The 25,720-nt window shown below is 32.3% G+C and overlaps 1 protein-coding gene across 1 annotated transcript in view; it reads left to right on the plus strand.

Annotated features, from left to right (window-relative positions):
* SPR (G protein-coupled sex peptide receptor) overlaps positions 1-25,720 on the plus strand; it is a 1,160,093-nt gene that overhangs the window by 398,275 nt on the left and 736,098 nt on the right. The window lies entirely within an intron of this gene.

Raw genomic sequence — 25,720 nt, forward strand, 5'->3', positions numbered from 1 at the left:
AGAAGAGGGATACTACTCTAAAAAGAGTAACGGTCACTCTTCCAGGTATCGTATACTGCTAATATTAATTAAAGTTGATGTAATAAACAAAAATGCTGTAAATGTAAAAAGGTAAGGAAATATTAATAAAAAATTATATGCAAAACAAATTCAAGTTTATTAAATATAACTTCTTAGATTTTGACAATCTCTAAGTTACCAAAAAGTATATGAAAATTTCACAATATAATATTTTTAAAAAAAATGTTGAAAACAACTATAATAAAAAGTTGAAAACTAGACAGAATAACTCTGATATAGAGTGTACAACCTACATCTAGGTTAAAACAACCTTAAACAAAATAATGCTAACGTTGGAAGAACGTATAGCCAAGTAAATATATCAAACTTACCTACAATATGACCAACAATATTGTTAAACACCTCTAAATTCAAATATAATAAATAAGTAATATATATAAATGGGAACAAGCCAAATTAAACAATTGAAACAGTATATTATCCTGAAGGGATAATAACCGGAGTTAATAACGCAAGATGAAATATAAAAAATTAGTTAAGTAGACAAATAATGAAATAATTAAAGTTAATAATAAAATAATTAAAGTTAATAAAGAAATAAATGGTTAATACAAAAAAACAATGGAAGATAATCTCTGGGTAGAATTTGAGCTCAAACTTACCGATACCTTACACCAAGGGGAGTTATATTAATTAATATATATATTTATGTTATAAAAAAAAACTAGAACTAGTGAAACAAGATATATATATATATATATATATATATATATATATATATATATATATATATATATATATATATATATATATATAGTTCTGAAGTAAAAACCAACTGTCCTCCTAGGTGAAATAGTCTGGAAGGATACTCCCGAATGGCTTCGGTGTCCCAGCGAAGTCCTCCTTGAGGTCCGAAATTAGCACGGAGCTGGTGCTAATTGGCTCAGTTCGATGATGACTGTCCTGCCCTACCTCTAGGTGCAGGCTGGAGAAAAAATGAGGGTGGAGTAGACAATACTCCCTGGCTTGTCCCAAATGACCCTGATTCTTATTAGACTTGAAGTGGTACTCTTCCTCGGATGTTCTGAGGGAAATTTATAATTCCATGGTAGGTGGCTGAAAACAATTCCCCGTTACTTCTAATCTCAACATTCATAAAAAGAAATCAAAGAAGAAGTGAGGAAAGTTTCTTTCAGCATAAGAAACCGGAGCAAAAAGATAATTATGGTAGATAAAAAAACCATCCAATCGGATGTAGCGTGACCTTGCTTCACATAGAGTAAAAATATAATGGCCTTGGACAAAATACTATATTAAAATATGAAATAATGAATCTGAATAATAGGATATAGATAAAATACTCTAATGTTTATAAGATAAAAAATTATTATTTACCAGATAGCTAATCAATTCCGTGCTAGAAATCTCACTTCACCTCCCGAGTTTGCGAAAACACCGTCAATTAAATCGTTATGGTATACTTAGAATATTTAACTTCTTGAAGTGAAGGAAATTCTATGCATTAATTGGATTTTCTTTCGCTAACTGCCACCTGTGTGTACCACTTCAAACTCTAGATCAAAAGTAAATTTTAATTCACAGTTAATTAACCAAGAAGAGCCATTTTTCCACTTCCCCCCTAATCTCCTGTCATCTCTCTGGTCCGCAATGGTACCAAATTAGAACAGAGTGACAACTTAAATTATTAACAATACACACTTAATGGGCAAATGAACACTTAAAGTTAGGCAACCCATACTACGTCTCTGAAATTATTTTTAATATAAATTGTTTATTATTTTAATTTAAATTGTAATAAAAGTAACGACTGTTACATTCCCCTACTAGTCGGGAAAAAAAAATTTAATCAAAATTTTTTTCCATAAAATTAAAGTATCAATAACTAAGTGTACTGGCCTAACATTCCACGTTGATCCGTAAGTTTACACAAAAAAAATAACCACGAACTAACGATCACGGGAAAAAAAAAGAATGGTCATGGCGCCAGACACCACAAACTCAGATGACTCAAAGTAAAAATCAAAGTCTCAATCGACAATATGCTTAAAAGCCAAATATTAACTAAATATACCAACTAAATTCTTGCTGACAAATTAATGTCGAATTGGGCACTAAATCCAAAATTGAACTATCCATGGACATCAGATTTATAAGACTAAGTATATCCAAGGACGAACAACCAGGCAAATGTATGAGCCAATTCAACCAATATCTCACCCGGAGATATACTAAACTAAGATCAAAGAAATCATAAACTAAATAGGTTAAGAATTGAACACTTAATCCAAAATTGAACTAACAATGGACACCAGATTCATAGTAATATATCCAGAGAAGAACAATCAGGAAGATTTATGGAGCAATTCTCACCAAACCAAATAACACAAATAGTAATCTAAATCGTAAACATACCAAAGTATATCAAAGACGTAATAACCAACATAAATGTGAAATAGGACGCTTAATCCAAAGTCAGACTATCAATGGACACCAGATTCATAAAAGCATATCCAATGAAGAACGACCAGGAAGATTTATGGACCCATTCACACCAATACTAAATCTCAAAACTAAATGAGGTCTACGTACACCCACATCTGGTGATACGAACCTACATAACCAAATAAACCAAATAAGTGAGGAATCAGACACTGAATCCAAAATCGGACTATCGATGGACACCAGATTTATAAATAGAGCATATCCAAAGAAGAACGATCAGGAGAGGACCAATTCTCACTAATGCTAATAACTAAATTAGCTCTTACCCTCATCCGGTAATATGAGCCAGTACCAACTAAGTAATTACAATAAAGCAAAATTTCCTAAAGTGTGAAGCAGCATCGTCACACTTATTCCGACTAAGTAATGTAATATGTAACTGAACTAAACCAAAGATAAAGATAAATACCTAAAGTCTAAAATCTAAAATGGACTAAAGGAATTCAGAGGCTAAATAAATTTTGAGTGTGCTGGTATTCGCTAACTATAGCATGTGGCTACAACAGATGTATGAGAATAACCAGACACCGATAAAATCCCAATTGAAATCCTAAGAAAATATAAGTGGTGGACTTTTCCTATAATACCATTACTAACGAAAGAAAAAAAAATATGTCGAGAACAAGCAACCAATTTTGAACAAAACTGTAGATTTATAACAAGTTCTCGCAGCATGGAATTATCCGGGAATAGTCCTACATCTAAACAGCAATTTATGCCTAAGGAAAGAAGTGGGATTACACTAAGAGGACAACTCATTTGTCTAAACTCTTAAATAATGAAAATGACTAACTTGACATGTGTAGGGATAGTTAAAGAAAAAACATAACCTGAAGTAAGATAACTAATATGAACTAATTAAACTTCCCTACCAAGTTGTGAAAAGGTAACTGGAATATTTGGACAATCACACAAGAATGGTTAGGACATGTCGCGAGCATTTCCTGACCAGAAATATTATGAGGCATAAACATCTGCCTACTCTGCAATAAACACATAGTACGAACCTAATTGAGCAGCAGTGATCAGTTGCTGAGCAACAATCTCGAACCCACGTATTCACTAAAGCTGAGTATTGACAGATTCATTGACAGAAAATTCAGAAGAATAAATAAGAAGAAATAAGAAGGACGCCGCGCCGGTCATCCTTACCTACTTCAAAATTCCAAACTAATTCCAGAACCATCCTGTATATGGAATCAGGACATAAATTATTGTAGAGTATTTAAGATTTTCGTGACAAGTGAGAATAAAGCAGACCAAAGATAAAAAAAAAATCACAACATCTTTCCAAATTGGCAAATATTGAACAAATATATCAAAACAAATACTAAGGAATCAAATATCAAAGATATAACACACAATATATTATGATCCAGTAGTGTAACAACATAGTTCCATAGTTCCTTATCAGTAATAGGATTAACTATAAGTATAAATCTAAATATGTAAATATATACTAAACAACCCTCGTATCATAAGAGGTTAAAAGGAGTATTTCTCCTGGGAAAATTAGTACTTAAGAATATTAATTCATTATAAAGTGCATCATTTATAATACAAAAAAAAAGTGGATAAGTCATACATACTAATTATCTAATAAGTTATAGAAGTCATTAACCAATGCCAAAAGATACAAAAAAAATAGCGGTGTACCTACGTTATCTGGTGATTAAGAAAATCTTAGACTAAAATGCAAAATATAATCAAAATAAGCTAAAGACAAACAGAGAAAGAGATTAGCTTAAACGAAAGTGTTAAGTTAGTCTTCTTCTGAGGATGAAGAACTAACCTCGTCGATGGTGTTATCAGGCAGTAAATCCTTTACATGAAATTGACCAATTCGTTTGTTGGACGAATTGTCCCTTAATTCATATACCAAAGGAGATATTACCCTTACAACCGTACACGGAATGTATTTCTGGCAAAATTTTGCCGAAATAGCATCACCTTTACTTGATTTTACAAAGTTTCTCTTTAAAACTCTATCGCCAACAAAGAATAGCAAATCTCTCTTCCTCAAATTGTATTGACTTTTGTTCCGGAGGTAAGAAGTTTTTAACTTCTTCCTGATATCAGCAAAAATTGGAGGTAGAGTCTGAAGGTCATCTAGACGATGAAGTCTCTCGGATATTTGAGGGAGATTTGCGGAATTTTCAGAAATTAACCCAAAATAGTCACCAGATAAAGCAATGTTTCTGCCAAAATTCAAGTATGATGGGGAGCACTGTGTCACTTCATGGACAGAAGTCCTTATGGCTTGAGCTATGGAGTGAATATATTGATCCCAAGCTCTGTGATCTGGGAAAGTGTATGATCTCAAGGCTGTGACAATACTTCGATTCACTCTCTCAGTATGGTTTGCTTGCGGATGGTACGCAGCATTATAAAAGATCTTCTGAACCTTGTATTTGGTTAGAAGGTCTTTAAAAGCTTTAGACACAAACTGTGGACCATTGTCACAGGAAACAATTTGAGGAACACCAAACAACAAAAAGACTTGTTCCTCCAAATATTTCACGATTGCTGGAGTTGTGGCCTGACGAAGAGGAAAAACTAAAGGAAATTTAGTGAAATAATCCACAACTACTAAACAATAGGTATTTCCTTTGTAGCTACGAGGATATGGTCCAATGAGATCCAACGAGATCATTTGCCAAGGAAAATCAATGTTCCTGAAGGAACCCATGAGTCCAGCTTGTGGTAAATTACTTGGTTTACAAGTAGCACAAACCAGGCACTTAGCAATATGCTTTTTTACAGATTTGCGCAAGCCGGGCCAATAATATAACTCTGCAATACGGTGATACGTTTTATAAAAGCCAAAATGACCAGCAGTAACCTCATCGTGAAACATATGCAAAATGTTTTCCCGATTTGGCGTAGGTACGACTATTTTCCAGTCGGACATATTAGATAATGTCTCTACCGGACCTTAAATGTGTTTGTACAGCACATTGTTCTCTACCTTAAAATCAGGATACTTTTGGGGGTCTTGAGTAACCCTATCAATCATATTCTGATACCACGCGTCAGGAGTTAAAGAGGACAGATCTAAGACGTTAATGTCATGGACACGGGAAAGAGCATCTGCAACTACTACCCCGTTTGCCTTTCTATGGATAATCTTATAGGAATAGGCAGCCAGTTTACAGATCCATCGGGAAAGTCTCTGTGAAGGGTTTTTCATGCTATGAAGCCATACTAAAGAACTGTGGTCTGTAATGATAGTGAAGTTACGACCTTCCAAATAATAACGAAATGCTTCTAACCCATGGATGATAGCTAAGAGTTCTTTCTCCGTAGTGGAATAGTTCTTCTGTGCCTTATTCAACTTCTTGCTCGTATAAGCGATGGGGTGTTCAGAGCCATCTTTCAACTGAAATAACACGCCACCAGAAGCAGTATTAGAGCAATCAGTCATTAAATAAAAATGCTCATTAAAATTAGGTGACATCATGACTGGAGCGCTCGTTAAAGCATCTTTAACACGCCTAAAAGCTTCATCTGCCTCAGGAGTCCAAGTAATAGTTTGTCCCTTTTTCCTGTTCTTTAGAAGATCAGTAAGAGGTGACAACAAGGTAGAGTAAGATGGTACAAACCGACGATAATAACCACACATTCCCAATATCCTACGGACTTGGGTTGTGGTCTTAGGTATAGGAAAATTCTTAATGGCAACAATTTTATCAGGATCAGTCCTTAGACCCTGACTATCAACAACATAACCCAAAAACTTAAGACTAGGACGGCAAAACTGACACTTATCTAAATTAATCGTTAGATTAGCTTCCTTAAGGCGTAAAAACAACTTATCTAAAATTTCCATATGAAGGGAAAAATCAGGAGTAACAACTAAAATATCATCCAGATAATAGAAAACATAGGGCTCTAACTGAGGACCAATGACTAAATCCATCAGACGACACATTGTCTGGGGAGCAGAAACAAGACCAAAAGGCATAGTGACGAATTGAAATAGTCCTTTGCCACTGACGGCAAAAGCAGTATACTTCTTGCTCTCTTCACTCAATGGGATCTGTAAGAAGGCCTTAGACAAATCAATAGAAGAGATGTATTTGGCATTCTGAAGTTTGCTCAAAATCACATCTATTCTGGGGATAGGATAAGCATCCCGGTTAGTGGTAATACTGTTCAATTTCCGACCATCAAAGCAGATCCTAAAGGATCCATCCTTCTTTTTCGTTAACCATAGAGGGCTACAGTAAGACGAGGTAGAAGGTTCTATGATGTTTAACGAGAGCATCGAATCGACTTCTGTTTCTAAATCAGCCTGCCATGCTTGAGGTATGGGATACTGATAAAGTCTAAAAGGAGTGGGATTTCCCACCTCAATAGTGTGAGATATTAAAGACGTACGACCTAGTTTGTCTTTGGAAGAAAGAGTAGTAAATTTAGAGATCATGTTCTCTAATTGCCTTTGTTCAGAACTAGATAGACTAGAAAAATCATGAATAGCACTCAGAGTAGCTAAATTCAATTCAGAAATTGAAAACGAAAAATCAGAACAACTTAACGTGCTATTGAAAGCATTGAAAAAGTCCATGCCTAAAATTATAGAATTCTGTACAGAAGGAATAACATAAAATGTGATTTCTCTACATATATTTGCAACAGTGATTTCAGTTTGAAGTTTGCCTGTAATAGACTGAACTGTACCATCTGCAGTAGATACCTGCAAAGATGAAATGGGCATAATGGAAGAAGTTGCATTTTTCAATAGATGTAACGAATGTGCACCTATCAATGAAATATTAGAGCCACTATCTAACACGCTAAGCATGCTTGTCCTAAAATCTTAATGGGTAAATAAGGTCTATTATCATTAACCTTCCTAACTAGTAAAGAATTTAAATCTAAATCTAAAGTATTTGATTGGGTATAAATATTATATGGTACAACCATAGACATATCATCATCATCAACAAACCTAGAAGTTGATACTGATAATGGAACTATTTCACTACTGTAATCATTAGAATTGTGTTTAACTCTACTGGGTAAAGAAGAATTGGTAGTTGACCATCTGTGATCACTTAAAACAGGCGGATTCAACGTTTTATGATTAGTAGTTAATTTCGGGACTGATTTGTGAAAAAAAATGTGGCCAAGTTATTAGCAACACACCACCAAGATCAAAATAGCCAGCAAAAATAATATATATATAATCAAATAAATACCTTAGTTATCTTACTAAAATACTCGAAATAATTTCTAGTTATATGTAAATTATAACTATTCTAAACCAAATATTAATATATATATGCAACAATTAATAGTACCTATAAGTATAATACTGTTGGCTGTAGGAATAAAAGCTTATATAATATACGATATAAGTATGTGTAGGTAAGTAAGTAAATATAAGTTCTCAATAAAAATACAAAATTCAACCTAGAATGTAAGTTGTACTACTATAACCTATCACTGAGGTCTCAAAATATTAATAACTAATAAATCTAATAAATAAAACTAATAAATCAATACAGCAGTATAAGTATACCTGTTTAGTATTAATAAAAAATTTAAAGATAGAATAAATCAGCAATAATATGAGAAAAAAAAGAAAAAGCAAAAATACAAAAACTCAAGTAAGAAAAAAAATCAGCTAAAAGCTACTGTCTTAAAACCAAAACTTGGAAAAGGCCCCACGTTGGGCGCCAATGTAGCAAAATACTGGGGTGTGTAGGAGGAGAGAGGTATAAGAAGAGTGGTCTATATCTATGGGATAAAATTGATAGAAGTAAAATAGATAACAATTAAGTAAAGAAGTAAAAAATATTGAACGGAATGTGGCTAGGCTAGCAATGTAGGCAAGAGAATGACCACTAGAAACTCAAGGATGGATACTGCCAATTTGCATGCCTTTTAAAGACAGTAAATCAGGAAAATATGTATGATGGATAGAAAAGAAGATAAGAAAAATGAATAGATATAATGAAAATTAACAAAGAAAACAAATTGAGGGCGCCAGAAGAGGGATACTACTCTAAAAAGAGTAACGGTCACTCTTCCAGGTATCGTATACTGCTAATATTAATTAAAGTTGATGTAATAAACAAAAATGCTGTAAATGTAAAAAGGTAAGGAAATATTAATAAAAAATTATATGCAAAACAAATTCAAGTTTATTAAATATAACTTCTTAGATTTTGACAATCTCTAAGTTACCAAAAAGTATATGAAAATTTCACAATATAATATTTTTAAAAAAAATGTTGAAAACAACTATAATAAAAAGTTGAAAACTAGACAGAATAACTCTGATATAGAGTGTACAACCTACATCTAGGTTAAAACAACCTTAAACAAAATAATGCTAACGTTGGAAGAACGTATAGCCAAGTAAATATATCAAACTTACCTACAATATGACCAACAATATTGTTAAACACCTCTAAATTCAAATATAATAAATAAGTAATATATATAAATGGGAACAAGCCAAATTAAACAATTGAAACAGTATATTATCCTGAAGGGATAATAACCGGAGTTAATAACGCAAGATGAAATATAAAAAATTAGTTAAGTAGACAAATAATGAAATAATTAAAGTTAATAATGAAATAATTAAAGTTAATAAAGAAATAAATGGTTAATACAAAAAAACAATGGAAGATAATCTCTGGGTAGAATTTGAGCTCAAACTTACCGATACCTTACACCAAGGGGAGTTATATTAATTAATATATATATTTATGTTATAAAAAAAAACTAGAACTAGTGAAACAATATATATATATATATATATATATATATATATATATATATATATATATATATATATATATATATATATATATATATATAGTTCTGAAGTAAAAACCAACTGTCCTCCTAGGTGAAACAGTTGTCTGGAAGGATACTCCCGAATGGCTTCGGTGTCCCAGCGAAGTCCTCCTTGAGGTCCGAAATTAGCACGGAGCTGGTGCTAATTGGCTCAGTTCGATGATGACTGTCCTGCCCTACCTCTAGGTGCAGGCTGGAGAAAAAATGAGGGTGGAGTAGACAATACTCCCTGGCTTGTCCCAAATGACCCTGATTCTTATTAGAGTTGAAGTGGTACTCTCCCTCGGATGTTCTGAGGGAAATTTATAATTCCATGGTAGGTGGCTGAAAACAATTCCCCGTTACTTCTAATCTCAACATTCATAAAAAGAAATCAAAGAAGAAGTGAGGAAAGTTTCTTTCAGCATAAGAAACCGGAGCAAAAAGATAATTATGGTAGATAAAAAAACCATCCAATCGGATGTAGCGTGACCTTGCTTCACATAGAGTAAAAATATAATGGCCTTGGACAAAATACTATATTAAAATATGAAATAATGAATCTGAATAATAGGATATAGATAAAATACTCTAATGTTTATAAGATAAAAAATTATTATTTACCAGATAGCTAATCAATTCCGTGCTAGAAATCTCACTTCACCTCCCGAGTTTGCGAAAACACCGTCAATTAAATCGTTATGGTATACTTAGAATATTTAACTTCTTGAAGTGAAGGAAATTCTATGCATTAATTGGATTTTCTTTCGCTAACTGCCACCTGTGTGTACCACTTCAAACTCTAGATCAAAAGTGAATTTTAATTCACAGTTAATTAACCAAGAAGAGCCATTTTTCCACTTCCCCCCTAATCTCCTGTCATCTCTCTGGTCCGCAATGGTACCAAATTAGAACAGAGTGACAACTTAAATTATTAACAATACACACTTAATGGGCAAATGAACACTTAAAGTTAGGCAACCCATACTACGTCTCTGAAATTATTTTTAATATAAATTGTTTATTATTTTAATTTAAATTGTAATAAAAGTAACGACTGTTACAGCACAGCAATCTATATAAAAGAAAGCTTATCATGGAGGATAAGAAAAGATGTAAATGCTAAGGCAAAAACATATGTTTTTGAATGTTCATGTGTAGAAGTGTGTTTTTTAAATTGCAAAATTTTAATTCTTTATATATATCGTACTCCAAAGTCTTGTGTGCAGGAATTTTTAGATATTCTAGAAAATGTTTTAATTTATATTTCAGGTGAGAGCTCTCTAGTTTTTATTGCAGCACTTAATATAGATTTGAGGAGTCAAACTAAAGAAGATCTCTATTTATTACAAACATTTAATATATTGCCATCAGTTTCTGACTATACTCGCATATGTAAAGCTATAAAGACGTGCATTGATAACATTTTTACAAACTGTGAACTCTATGTCGCAGAAGTATTAGATACTCATGTTTCTGATCATCTTAATCAAAAAATAACTTTCAGTATTAATGTAAACAAAAAACAAAATATAAAAATTAGGAAAAGAATTTTTAATTCCCACAGTAAAGAAAATTTTAGGCAAATGCTGCAAGATGAAGACTGGGAGGAGTTTTTTTCAGTACCAAATTGGGATATAGAAAAGCAATGGGTTGCATTTATGAAAATAATTTCTTTGTTATTTGGCCAATGCTTTCTAGAAAAAAATATAAATAAACATAGAAAATATATTAAATACTATAATACAAAGAAATAAATCAATATAAAAGTCGCTTAGATCTTTCGCTAATGTTAAATAGAGTAGATAACCATTACAAAGATGAGTACAAACAAACAAAACGTCAGTATAATAAAATGCTTGTGGATTCACGAAAAATGCAGTATGGGCAAGAAATATATAATAGTCAATATAAGTCAAAAAGTCTATGGAAAATCGTTAAAGAAATCACACAAGTAAATTGTGTTGATAATAATGTAGCTATACTAGGAGATCCAGTCATGGTAAGTAATAATTTTAATGAATATTTTTTACATGCTGCTACACATCTTTTAGAAAATATACCAAAAATAGAATTCAGCACCAAAATAGAGTTTAACAAAAACTCATTTTTTCTAACGCCAGTAGCTATAAATGAAGTAATTGAATTAATTAGAAAATTGAAAAATAAATTCACTTCAGGATATGATGGGATACCTACAAATATAATAAAACTGTGTGCATGTGAGCTAGCTAGACCATTATGTCATATATTAAACAATACCTTCATAAATGGGATATTTCCAGACAACTTTGAAATACCTGTAGTAAAACCAGTGTATAAAAAAGGTGATGCCACTTTACTAGAAAATTATCGTCCGATAAGCCTCTTACCATCATTCTCTAAGGTTTTTGAAACAGTCATGTGTGTCAGGCTTCTCTGTTTTTTCTATAGTGAGGGACTGTTATGCCATGCACAACATGGGTACCTTAAGGGAAAATCTATAGAGACTGCCATTTATGATTTTATAACAAAGATAAATGAGGGTTATGAAAACAAAGATATATCCACGGGCATTTTAGATTTATCAAAGGCATTTGATACTTTAAATCACAAAATACTAATGGAAAAGCTTTACAGATATGGCATTAGAGGGCCAGGTTATAATTGGATAAAATCATAACTATCAAACAGAAAACAGAAAGTAAAATTTGAGTACGAGGGAAGAAATTGCTTCTCTGATGAAGGACTCATTTCGGTGGGAATTCCTCTGGGAAGTATTATATATATTATATTATTATTCTCTTTGTTTTTTATGTAAATGATTTAGCTTTCGATATTACAGACAAGAATCGGAATACTCTTATTGTGAAATTTGCAGATGACATTAACATTTTAACTATAGGTTCATCCTTGAATAATTTATTGAATATCTCTAATCATAGATTAGATAAAGCACAGAGATGGTTCAATATGAATAAACTCATACTGAACAGAGAAAAAACAAATTATATCTGTTTCGTCACTAAAACAAATAATAGTACCTTACCAGAAACTGCAAATGGTTACTCTAAACCAAAGCACAAAATTTCTGGGGGTAAATATTGACCAAAATTTAGATTTTGGAGTGCATATAAATGAGATATGTAACAGGTTAGCATCTATCTGCTACTCTTTTATAATAACAGCAAATTATTTGGACGAAAAATGTAAACGAGTTGTATATTTTTCAAATTTTCATTCTGTAATGCGATTTGGAATAGTTTTCTGGGGGGAAGTGGTAACGCTGAACAGGTTTTTACATTACAAAAAAGAGCAATCAGAACTCTACTTAACTTGAAATACAGGGATTCATGTAGAGTAATTTCAAAAAACTAAACATACTAACAATGGCTGGAACATACATATATGAATGCTTACTTTTCATTTTTTAAAATAGACATAAATTCTTGAAACACATAACAAACCATAATACTAATACACGAAACAATCTCATAAACTATAATATACCAATACACAGACTAACAGCATCTGAGAAAACCACAGAATATGCCTGTATTAAATTCTTTAATAAACTGCCTTATAGCATCAAAATAGAAACTGACATAAATAAATATAGAAAGTCTGTTCAACAGTTGCTCATACATCTTGAACCGTACAAAGTGAAAGAATACCTATAAGCTGACCTGCAGGGAGACTGAGGGCTCTTATCTGAATCTAAACGTTACTGTTATTATCCTTATATTTTAATATTATTTTATGTTAAGTGTAGGTTGTTACAGCAACCATTACAAATTATAATTGACACCATTCTCTCTATTGACAATTTATATTTGTGTGTAACTTGTGAATCCTGAGAATAAAGCTTTTTTCTTTTTTCTATTCTATAAAGGCTATTGAAAACTGCAGAGACGAGAGTACTGAGAAGAATCACAGGAAATACGCTGAGATAGAAATACAAGTAAAGACAGAAGAAAATTTAACGTAGTGTATAAATGAACAGACACAAAATAAAAAAAAATGGAAAATCCACATAAGCAGAATTGGGGAGACCCGTATCATCAAAATAGCAAGAGATAAGTCACAAATCGGTAGAAAACGTAACGAAAGACCGCGCAAAAGATGGAGTGACAACCGTCCATAGAGGTATTAATATACTATTGAACAAGCAGAATGCTTATAAAGAGGAAGAAGAAGAATAAGAAAAAAATTTTCTTGGATGTTTTCTGCTTCTTGCAATTCTTGTTTAAGTTTCTTAAATGCATCGCACTTTGTACTTTTTAAAATATGATCTGCCCATCTTAGTCTGTCCACTTCGGTATTAATTTTCTATGCTAGTTTGTATAAACTTTATACAATTAAATTATTGGATATAATATTTTATGCAGTATCTACGAGCTTGGAAATAATCTTTAGCGTGGAATTTGTTTTGAGAGTTTGTTTCTTAAAGAAATTCATTATTTCACCACACACCAGTAGACAAAATATTAAGATATACACAGACATTAAAAACATCAGAATTAGAGCTGGCCATGAAATATGCTTTCATTATTTTGGATAGATAATAATTTCCGCATAAATAATTGTTTAGAGCTTTTTGATTTTTTTTAAACCTCAAATTAAAGAAAATAAACTATTTTAACATATATTAGGATCTATTTGTCATAAATATATTAAATCTTATGCAATCAAAGGTGATTGAAAGTTTGCCTGAGCTCTTTGGTGGCTTTTTTTTTATTATCGAGTACAAGATAACCTAATAAGCTAAAGTATTTGCAGTTTTTATAATCTTACTAAGGGTATTAACCAAGACTAAGTTGTTTAATATTTTATGGGAGGCTCTTCGGACTTATACCGGTTGCTTTCTTGTTCAAAATAATCTATCTTATATGAAAGCTTATCAGCTTTCTACAGACTATTTAGTTGTTTTGACATATCACAATCACAATACACAACAATAATTAGTTTTTAAAGCTATTAATTTAAATTTAATATAAATGCAATTTATTAATATTTAATATATTGTGATCAAATTGTGTAAGAAATCAAAACATAAACAAAATTCTTACTCTAAACAAGCGGCAACACTTTAAACAATTTTGCCACACACTGGACTGTCATTAATAGACATAATATATTTAATTAAAATTATTATTTTGTGGAATATTAGACTTAAAGAAATATTTCATAAAATTTATGTTACTAAAGTTTTTGCTTATTTAATCAATATAATTCTAAAATTCCCAATATAATGATGAATACATTTTTCTGATTATTACACCATGTTGACGCCTATGAAAGATCGTGCAGTTCCGAATGGATTTCGTATTATTAGCTGTGTTCGAAAAATTTGAACTGAGGTTAACGTTCTGGAAATTTTAAATATAAGTGACGTCACTTTATATAAATTGTGACGTGCAGCGTTTTTACTTTGAAAAATGGTATATTTGGTTTTTTGGACATTGATTTTTATGCCATAAATTTTAAAAGCAATATTTATATTTGTAAGCAGTCGTTGTAAGCTTTCTGTTATGCCTGTGACTGGTACAGTATTCCCTGTGTGTCGAATGATGGTTAGAACTTCTTAATTAATTAAAAAATCTTTATATTCTTCTAACTGAGCTTCCTGAAAAATGCTTTCATTATAGACATTAAATAGTAATGGTGGCAATAAATAACCCCTTCGTATTCCTTGGCGTATTTATATTTATTAAAATGTTTTGTTTTCTTGTTTTGTCTATATATATATATATATATATATATATATATATATATATATATATATATATATATATATATATATATATATATATATATATATATATATATATATATATATATTATTCTAATTCCAATACAAATTCAGATTTTCTAGCAGGTTTTTTATTTTAAAAATTTTCCTTAGCTTATCATGGGCCAGTCAAATACTTTGCAAAATCTATAAAAGAGGCAGGTGTTTCCTGATTTCCATCTAAACGTATTTCTGTCAGCACGTTCAAAGCGAAGGGAGCTTTTTGAGTAACTAGTTTTTTTCTTAATATCATCCGTGTATTTTTATTCGCTTACAACTTTTTACAACTTGTTTTAGTCGCTTTACAACTTTGTGGGTATAAATAATTTTTAGAAATATTTTTAGCAGATGGCTCATTAACAATATTGTTTAACGTTATGAAAATTCTTTTGTATTTGCATTGAATTGTATTGTAAAAATGTCAGTACACACTTGTTGAAGTGTATTTTAAACTTATTAAAGTTCTACTTCAATATTTAAATTAAGTACGGTATGCTTAAACATATCAAAAAAAATTGTGCAAAAGAATGTATTGTAGTATACCTGTGAAAATAATAAAGCTTTAACAAAAAACTCATTATTTTAAAATGGAATTCAGTAAGACATGCCGCTGTAAAGATTCCATAAACTTTTGTCGTCCTTAGAAATTTACATCAAAAGTTACATCAAGCAGTAAACACTAATTTGCCTTAATGACACCAAGTTTATTTAACATTAACCCTTTAAGTCGAGAATAATTTAATTTCTAGGTAATTATGAAATTCTGTTTAACTTTGTAGATAAGTCGAAGACAAAGAAGACTTTAAGAAAGTTGCATATAATAATTAGTTTAGGACGGTAGTTTTTAATAAAATGTGTCGCTAGAAGTTACAAAAGTTTTGAAGCTTTAGCCTGTTAGTTCTGTCAAATATAAAAATTACATGCCAAAACATTCCAAAAAAAATGAACATTAGTATTGGGGTTATCATAAATCATATATACAATGTGTTCCAACGAAAATTTGACTCCCCAGAAACTCAGAAACCAAGATTTTTTTATCAAAATTTTAAGAAAACACATCAATTTCTATTAGGAGAAGAACGAATTTTTATGCAAAATTCATGCTCTCAAATTGAACTTCCTTCTGACCCCCATCAACCCCCAGTTTTTTTTAAATGGCAAGTGTGGTCGAGTGCCACATCACTTGAAAGGTAATTTGTTTCTCTACACGAGACTATTATTTTTTATTTTAAGTAATAACTTTAAAGATAATTTTGGATTTTATTAATTTATTGGTTGAATACTGTTGAAAACTGTAAGTCACCAATACGTTAAACATTTAACTATGTTTGAAGCTACAGGTGGCGTTAACAACACAAAGCACGAAGTAAACCGTCGAAGTGCGAAATAAAACATTTGATCTGGCGATATTGGGTCATTTACAAATGGATAATCAACAGTATATCAGACAACTATCTCGTGCATCTGGTGTATCAGCATCTAGTCTTTATTGAATTATAAAATCCCATAAAATTCATCCTCACAAAATACGATTACTTTATCGATTAAACAAAGATAATTCCGATCGTCGGCTTCAATTTTGTGAAGAATTTAGTGATATCATAAATAAAAACCAACATCGATTATACAATATCTGTTTTTCCGACCCTTATTTATTCATGTAGACACATACACAAACAACTCAGAAATTAAATGTATGGGTTGACATTTTAGGGAATCACATTATTGGACCACTATTTCTTAAAGGACCGCCGATCACTGACACATTGGAATATGTTTAACAATTTTTTAGAGGAAAAACAATTCGCCTGCAGATCTTCCAGAATTGCGACAAAGAATTGTGACAGAATGCCGAATATTGATACCGGAGGTATTTGCAAATGTACGAAGAGGCTTTGAAAAGAGACTGACTGTATTATTGTATGGAAGTTACAGGAGGTCATTTCGAATATTTAATTGGTTAATTTGATAAAATTTTATGTTTTTTTGGTATTATAAATGTCCAACCAATAAATTAGTTGAATCCAAAATTATCTTCAAAGTTATTCCATAAATGAAAAAAATAGGGTCGTGTAGAGAAATAAAAAAATACCTTTTAAATGATGTGCCACTCGACCACACTTGCTATTTAAAAAAACTGGTGGTTGATGCGGGGCAGTAGGTTCAGTATTTTCACGAAAATTCGTCCCACTTCAAATAAAAATTTAAAACGTATTTTTTTAAATTTTGCAGTAAACTCTCGTAGATACAAAACTCTTAAAGAGGAGTGTAAGCATTTTGAAAAAACTTTATTGGTAAATATATCGAAGGCTCTATTTTATAAACTAACTATCTCTTTCAGAACATATTTCCTCCTCCTCCTCAGTCCTAATCCCCTTTGGGATGTGGTGACACTATCAGGCCTTTAAAGTTTTATTACGATTTTCCTCCATCCTTCCCTATCCTGAGCTAGTTGTTCGGCTTCATGTAACCCTTGGTTAATCAATATTTTTGTTTGATCTACCCAACGGCTTGGAGATCTTCCCCTAGGTCTCTTTCCTTCAACTCTACCCTCGACTATTAGTTTTTCCATCATACCTGTTCTTCTAGAAATGTGTCCAAAATACTGCAAATATCTCTGTTGTATTTGTTTAAGCAATCTATCATTTACTTTAGGTTGTTCTAATATCGATACGTTAGTGCGATGATTAATCCATGATATTCTTAACATGCGGCGGTATACCCTTATTTCAAAAGGGTCTAGTTTATTTTTATCCGCTTTCTTTAAGGTCCACGTTTCGGATGCATATGTGGCTATGGGAAAAATGAGTGCCCTTACCAGCCTTAGTTTTGTGTGTATTGTTATGCTAGAATTTTTACAAATTGTTACCAGTTTCATCATAGCTATTCTAGCAATAGTCAACCTTCTACGTATCTCTCTGTCACATCCTCCGTTATTTGTTATTAGGAACCCCAGATATATAAAACTATTTACTACTTCAAAGCCCCCAATTTCTTTAATGTGTTAAAGATTATTCCGAGCTCTCTCTACTATCATGATCTTTGTTATTTATCTAAATTGACTATAAGTGAAATAATAATCTGTTAATGAGACATACGGAGTCTTTTAAATAAGCTATGGTATCTTATACATATACAGGAGGGATACATATCTTTCTCTGGTCCTTTCCCCATTGCTAAGGATTGTGATTTCTTCCAATATTCCTAACAATTTTTTTTATTGGCCTCTATCTTCAGCTGCTCTGAGAGCTTCGCAGAATGAGTTTCCAGCTGAATTCTTAATTTGGTCAGACCATCTAGTTGGCGATCGTTCTCTTGATCTTCTCCCGGAACGTTTTCAGAAACAATTAATTTCTCCAAACTATCGTCACCTGTGCAAACCACGTGACCGAAAAATTGCAGAATACATTGCAGACATATTGTGGACAACCTTTTTTTAATCTCGAGTTGGTTTAAAATTGAAACGTTTATCTTATGAGTTGTCCAAAGTATGCGTAGTATTCTTCTCCAGTACCACATCCCAAAGGTATCAATTTTGGCGCTCGCGTCCAAGTCTCTGATCCGTATATAAATATTGAGAATACAAGGGCAGTCACCAGCCTCATCTTGATATTTTAAGAGATATGTCTGTCTTTCCAAACTTTCGTTAGGCGACTCATCGCATTTTTTGTCATACCAATACGTCTCCATATAAAAAAGGAGATAAGAGGGAATGCCAGAATTATAGGCTAATTACATTGCTAAATGTAATATACAAAATTCTTTCTGGTATAATCTACAATAGATTATTAGAATACTCTGAAAATATAATTGGTGATTATCAAAATGGATTCAGACCAGATAGAGCCACTACAGATAACATATTCATACTAAGAACGATACAAGAAAAAGCTTATGAATACGACATAGAGCTATATAATATGTATATAGACTTTAAACAAGCTTTTGATAGTGTGAAAAGAGACAAAATGCTGGAAGACCTTTGTAATCTAGGTATACCTAAGAAATACATCAGCCTCATAAAAATGACATTGCAGGGTTCAAAAGCCGCAGTCAGAGTAGATGGAGAACTGACTCCCTTGTTTAACATCAACATGGGAGTAAGACAGGGAGATGCCCTATCAACCATGCTATTCAACCTAGTTCTTGAGGCAGTCATCAAAAAAACCAATATAACCGGCCATATAAACACCAAATCAGTACAAATTACTGCATATGCAGACGACGTAGCCATCATTAGTAGGAATAAGCCACGACTAATGGAAGTGTTCAAACAAATTGATCCTGAAGCAAGAAAAAGAGGTCTCAAAATAAACGAAGCAAAAACGAAGTATATGACAGTCAAAAGAATAACTGACAATGAAAAAAAATATCACAATAGACAACTATACTATCGAACGAGTGGATGCCTTTACATATCTCGGCACAGAAATCAATCAGAATAACTCCGTAAGTAGCGAAATTAATGCACGTATTTCCAGCGGGAATCGTACATACTATGCTAATAAAAGATTGATGACATCGAAATTATTAGACAAAAGAACCAAAATGACTATCTACAGAACACTGATCAGACCCGTAGTAACCTATGGATGTGAAACTTGGGTAATGACGAAAAAAGATGAAGCCCAACTCAGGACATTCGAGAGAAAAATACTGAGGAAAGTATATGGCCCGGTACAAGAGGAAGATGGCACATGGAGAATCAGGAGGAACGACGAGGTTAATGAGTTAAATGAAGGTTATGACATTGTAAGATTTGTGAAAAGTCAAAGACTGTCATGGCTGGGACATGTGCAGAGACAAAACGATGCAAAAACAACAAAGAAAATGTTACAATGGAAGCCCATAGGAAGGCGAAAAAAGGAAAGCCCAGAACGAGATGGTTGGATGACGTGGAAGACGATCTGAAAACAATGAACATAAGACAATGGAGAAGAAGGGCACAAGAGAGATCTGAATGGAAGGACATAGCCAGACAGGCAAAGACCCATCCAGGGTTATGATGCCAAAAGAAGAAGAAGAATACGTCTCCAAACTTCTGCTTCACACTTACCATCGTTACTTATACTAGAATCGAGATAGACAAAACTGTCCAGTATCTGGTAATCCTGTAACATGTTAGTCAGTTGAATAGTGTGGATTCTGTCGATCACCATTATTTTTGTCTTAGCTTTAGACCATATAGCTTATTGATCTTAAGACCAACTTTTTTGCTTTCATGTTCAACTCTTCGCAGGAGATTAAACATTTCTTGCTCATTTGCCGCTATAAGTATTTTGTCATCGGCAAATCTTAAATTGGAGATTTTCTTATCAGCCATTGTTACTTCACCGGCTCATCCATCTAAAGCCATCCTCATGGCCTGTTCACCATAAATGTTAAATAAGTCAGGTGACAACAAGCATCCTTGTCTAACATCTCTCTCGGTCTTGAATTGGTTTGAAAACTTCTGATCTAGTCGTACTGTTGCTGTATAAGACTGGTACAGATTTTTAATAAGTGTCACCAGGTGCATCGGTGTGCCCATTTCTATTAAAATGGATCACAGATTTATCCAGCTTACACAATCGAATGCCTTTTGGTAGTCAACGAAGCATATTACTAGGTACTTAAAATTCTCTAGACTTTTTAATGAGTTGTCTCAGGTTAAAGATTTGTTTCCTTGTACCTTTACCCTTTACAAACCCCGCTTGTTCCTGAGTTATTTGGTAATGTAGTAATAGGTTTTTAATCTGTTTTTGATATGTAACAAAATTTTACTAGCATGTGTTATTAGTAACAGTGTGCGGTATTTTTCACATCTGATAGTAGTTCCTTTTTTGTGTAGTGGGATATAAATTAAGGTACACCAATCAGATGGCCATTTTCCTAAATTCCAAACAGGGACACATATAGAATGGATGATATGTATTACTTTGTTACCTAGTAACTGTAGTATTTCACCTGGTATTGAATTAATGCCTAGATATTTATTTCTCTTCAGCGATTTAATTGAATCTTTGACTTCAGTGAGTACGACAGTAGGGTCTCTAGGTTACTCAAAGGTCACTGATTGTTTGCTGGCACGTCGTTATTTTTAAATAGCTCGCCACAGTAGTTTTGCCATGTTTCCAATATTTCGTCAGTATCGGTCTTTGGATTACCTTTCTTATCTATTACAGACCACATTTGAGATTTAAATACGCTGTTCTGAAGCTATTTTCTTGTGGCATTTTAAATTAATTTATATTTAAATGGGAATAAGCCACAATTAAAGGTTAAAATACGTTTATTGACATTTCAATTTCCACTTCGGAAATCGTTCTCAAAATACAAACATTAGTAAATTAAACAAATTTTGTTTTTTGTTACTTAGTGAAAAAATTCTTCTAATAATTTAATTTTATCTGACTCATCTATATTGACAATTAAGACATACCTTATACATTTTAAAGTAGAAGACTTTAAAATGATATTGCCAATATTGTTGAGTTGCGTTCCTGGGACGACTTTACTTATAAGATAGTTCATTCGATTACATGAAATCAACTTTAACTTGAGAATATCCGTCAGAAAAGATCATAACATGTAATTCGTCTTTAAAAAGACAAATACATGCCATGATGACAGTAAAATTCTCCTGTTAGTGATTCCATATTGGTAAGTCAGTAACATATAGAGAATACATCATTTATGTTTTTTAAATAACAAACATATAAAATCGGAATTTGGTGTTTATTGAAGGTAAACTAAATGCACGATCAAATACTTACCATGTCGGGATAGTATTATGAGGTTTTTTTCCTGGTTTTTCCCTCATAATTTACTATGGAATCACTAACAGGAGAATTTTACTGTCATCATGGCATGTATTTGTCTTTTTAAAGACGAATTACATGTTATGATCTTTTCTGACGGATATTCTCAAGATAAAGTTGATTTCATGTAATCGAATGAACTATCTTATAAGTAAAGTCGTCCAGGAACGCAACTCAACAATATTGGCAATATCATTTTAAAGTCTTCTACTTTAAAATGTATAAGGTATGTCTGAATTGTCAATATAGATGAGTCAGATAAAATTAAATTATTGGAAGAATTTTTTCACTAAGTAACAAAAAACAAAATTTGTTTAATTTACTAATGTTTGTATTTTGAGAACGATTTCCGAAGTGGAAATTGAAACGTCAATAAACGTATTTTAACCTTTAATTGTGGCTTATTCCCATTTAAATATAAATTAATTTAAATACGCTGGTAAGGAGTTTGATCTTCTAAAATAAATCTCTTGGTTCATTTCGATAGCCAAGTTCCTCTATCTCTCTGCATATTTGAGAGAGTTAATCAGCTTTGTCTTACCGGCACCGTTTTCTAATTTATTTCGATAAAGGAGGAAAACATACACTATAGAAAAAGTTCTTTATCATTCAATGTTTACAAAAATTTAAAAAGTTTAATGTTTTGTTATAATGCTTGTCTGTTATATTCATTAGATAATTCAAAACGCCGTTAAACTTATGAAGAATACGGGACTTAACATTTATTATTTATAGTTAAAATAAAATAACTATAAAAAATTTTAAATTTGCCTCCATTTTTCTTTCCACTGTATTTATAAAAAGTATTAATCATAATGTTACTATAAAATAATTTAGATATTGTATTCAGAAATTCATTTTTCATATAAACCGTATTTAAATTTATATATCTGCGGTATGCACGTCGTAGCATGATGCCATGAAAATACGTTCACAAATAAATTATACTTTTTAAATAAATGGAGGTCTTTATTGTTTTTCAAAGAAGTGTCACTTCTTTGTAGTAACTGGCACGCCTGCTGACACGTAGTTGAAAAGGGTAGTGTAAGTTAACTCTGACCTATAGAATCCTTTGTCGCCGAGAGACCTATTGCTTGTGGTAATAAATTTCACATTTGTATGGGTGCAAAGAAATGCTGCTGCTTTAAGTAATTTATCGAAGAAAAAAACGTAATACATATGTTAAACTACTGCTTGTATAATTTACTGTTTACTGTAAACGTACATAATAATGTTATTTTTTACGTCCAGTCTGATAAGTGCCATTTTGCATTAACTCTAGCCACGTGAGTAGTAGCCACTATTCAATTACATCCTTTGTTTGTGTAGTTACGAAAGTTGGCTTATTTTCTAAATTTAGTATGTCGAAATATTCTATAACGAATTTTAATAATGACTCATTTTCATTGGTGTTTGTTCTATTCCAGATCACATGATGAGTATTAGCGTCAAAGCGAATGATCAACTGTAGTCTATTTATATTGCAATCTCTCAATAAATCTTTTATCTTCCTTGTTTGTTATGGTTCAAGTCCACCATATTGCAGGTATGCTGATCCTAGAATTATGTTCTTTATATTCCCTTCTTTCCTGATTTTCTTCTTTAATTTTCTTCTTTACCGTCGTTAAGTCTTTGGCAATTAGACGGGCAGGGCTATAGATACGCTTCCCAGTATTTCTCGAAGAACTATTTGAAATGGTGAACGAAAAGCTCTTTATTAATGTTACATCGAACTTTTTTATAGCAATGGCAAGTTCTGCCAAAGCTGCCTCAATGTGCCGAAGGTTTGCCTGCAGGACTTTTGTTTTGAAGATTTGTAATTCCTTTGGGGAAATGTTTAACCCCTTTATTAGTTCTTTTTTTCAGAAAAATATAACATGTATATATAAAAAAATGTATTATGGGTTCATTTGTACCCAAAAGTACTTAACAAATCTAAAAAACTAGCACATATGAAACATAAAAACCAATTTCTTTCCTTTTGAAGGCACACATGAACATGGCATTGCTGACATTTCCATCTTGATTTTTCTGTATAAACAGGGTTTTTGCATCTTAAAGGTAAAGGTAGCTGTGGTTGGTCTAAAAAATATCCAATATTATTAAATTGCACGTCAGTAAGAGGTCTAATTTCAATTTTTTGGAGTTTTGCAGCTACTACTGGACTAAATGTATCGCTTGAAGGTCTTCCCCGTTTTCGGTTATTGAAAGAATTGACTTTTATGAGGGCTTTATCAACTTTCATCCTAAAATGTATCTTTTTGTGAAATTCCTTAAGTATGCATTAGTCGAATAGTCCACTTTCTGCAACAATTTTTTGTTCTGTAAAACGCAATAAGAGCATCTGTTTTATCTATACACCCGTTGACTTATTAAACTTATGTATAACTTCGGGTCGACTTGTGTCAATGAAACATTTTGTTTTTTTATTCCAACGTTTTATAACATCTTTTGTACCAACCTCAACGAAGTTGGATACCATTATTAGTGGCTTGTTATCCAACTATTGTGGTTTAGAAAATATATTGATCCTCGCATTACCAGCAACAAGTATTGATTTTTGGTTGAGAATTTGTAAAAGGTTATAGCTCGTAAAATATTTGTCACAGTACAATGCATGCAAGATGCATTGACGGCAAGAAACGGTTCCCCAATAGAAAGACAATCAGTAAGAAGACCACAAAAACGATGGAACGACAACTTACTGGAGGCACATTAAAAAACAGACAGAGTCATGTCTATATAAAAAGAAGAAGAATAAGAAGACAATGCATGCTGATTAGGTTCAATTACTTTTAATAATTGCAATATGATAGCTGCACCCTGTTCATATTTTAAATAAGACGGTTCTATTTCTGTGCTACTACCTCGATAGATGAAAGAGTGATGGAGAGACAAATGTTGGGTATATCACTTAAAGATGGAAAACGTAACCAGTGGATCAGAACCAGAACAAAGACAGTAGACTCGATAGAAAAAGCAGCAAAACTAAAATGGAAATGGGCTGGACACAATGAACGTCTGCAAGACGGACGATGGAACAATGCCATCGGAAAGTGGAAACAAGGAGGTCCCACATGGCAGAGAACAGTTCAAGGTAGGAAAAGATGGAGAGAACTGGGGGAGACCTACATCCAACAATGGAAGGATAGAGAATAGGTTCAAAAAAAAACCTTGATAGATTAGAAAATTGTAAATCAATGCATTTTCACAACCTAATAAATAAAGTTTTATTCCACATGGATTGGGTTTATTTTTCATGTATTGCTTTATAGACAATCTTTCTTTGGTGGACATGATTTGTTCGTCTATGCAAATATTTGTTTCTATCTGCAGTTCTTTATATCTCTTTAGAACTGATTCAAAAACTGGTCAAACTTTCTATAGTTTGTTGCTCTGTCTGGATTCCAGTTAGTCAACACAATGTAAGTGGGTGCGAAGTTTGAAAAAAACGATTCAATGTCATTGTGTCTAGAAAAATATCAATTTTTCTAGACACAATGACATTGAATCAAGATTTCAAGATTTTTCCCAATACATTCGTATCTCTATATTTAAGAAAGCCTGTTAGAATCTTCTTCTTCATGTGCCTTGTCCGTTCCGAACGTTGGCAATCAACATGGCTATTCTGACTTTGTTTACGGCAGATCTGAATAGTTCAGCAGATGACAATTCGAACTATTGCCGCAAGTTTTGGAGCCACGAGTGTCTTCTCCTCCCTGGACCCCTTCTGCTGTCTATTTTCCCTTGAACGATCAGTTGAAGTACTCTATATTTATTATCTCTCATAACGTGACCCAAGTATTCCAACTTT

Source organism: Diabrotica undecimpunctata, chromosome 1, assembly GCF_040954645.1.
Source record: "Diabrotica undecimpunctata isolate CICGRU chromosome 1, icDiaUnde3, whole genome shotgun sequence".
In the NCBI taxonomy this organism is placed as follows: domain Eukaryota; kingdom Metazoa; phylum Arthropoda; class Insecta; order Coleoptera; family Chrysomelidae; genus Diabrotica; species Diabrotica undecimpunctata.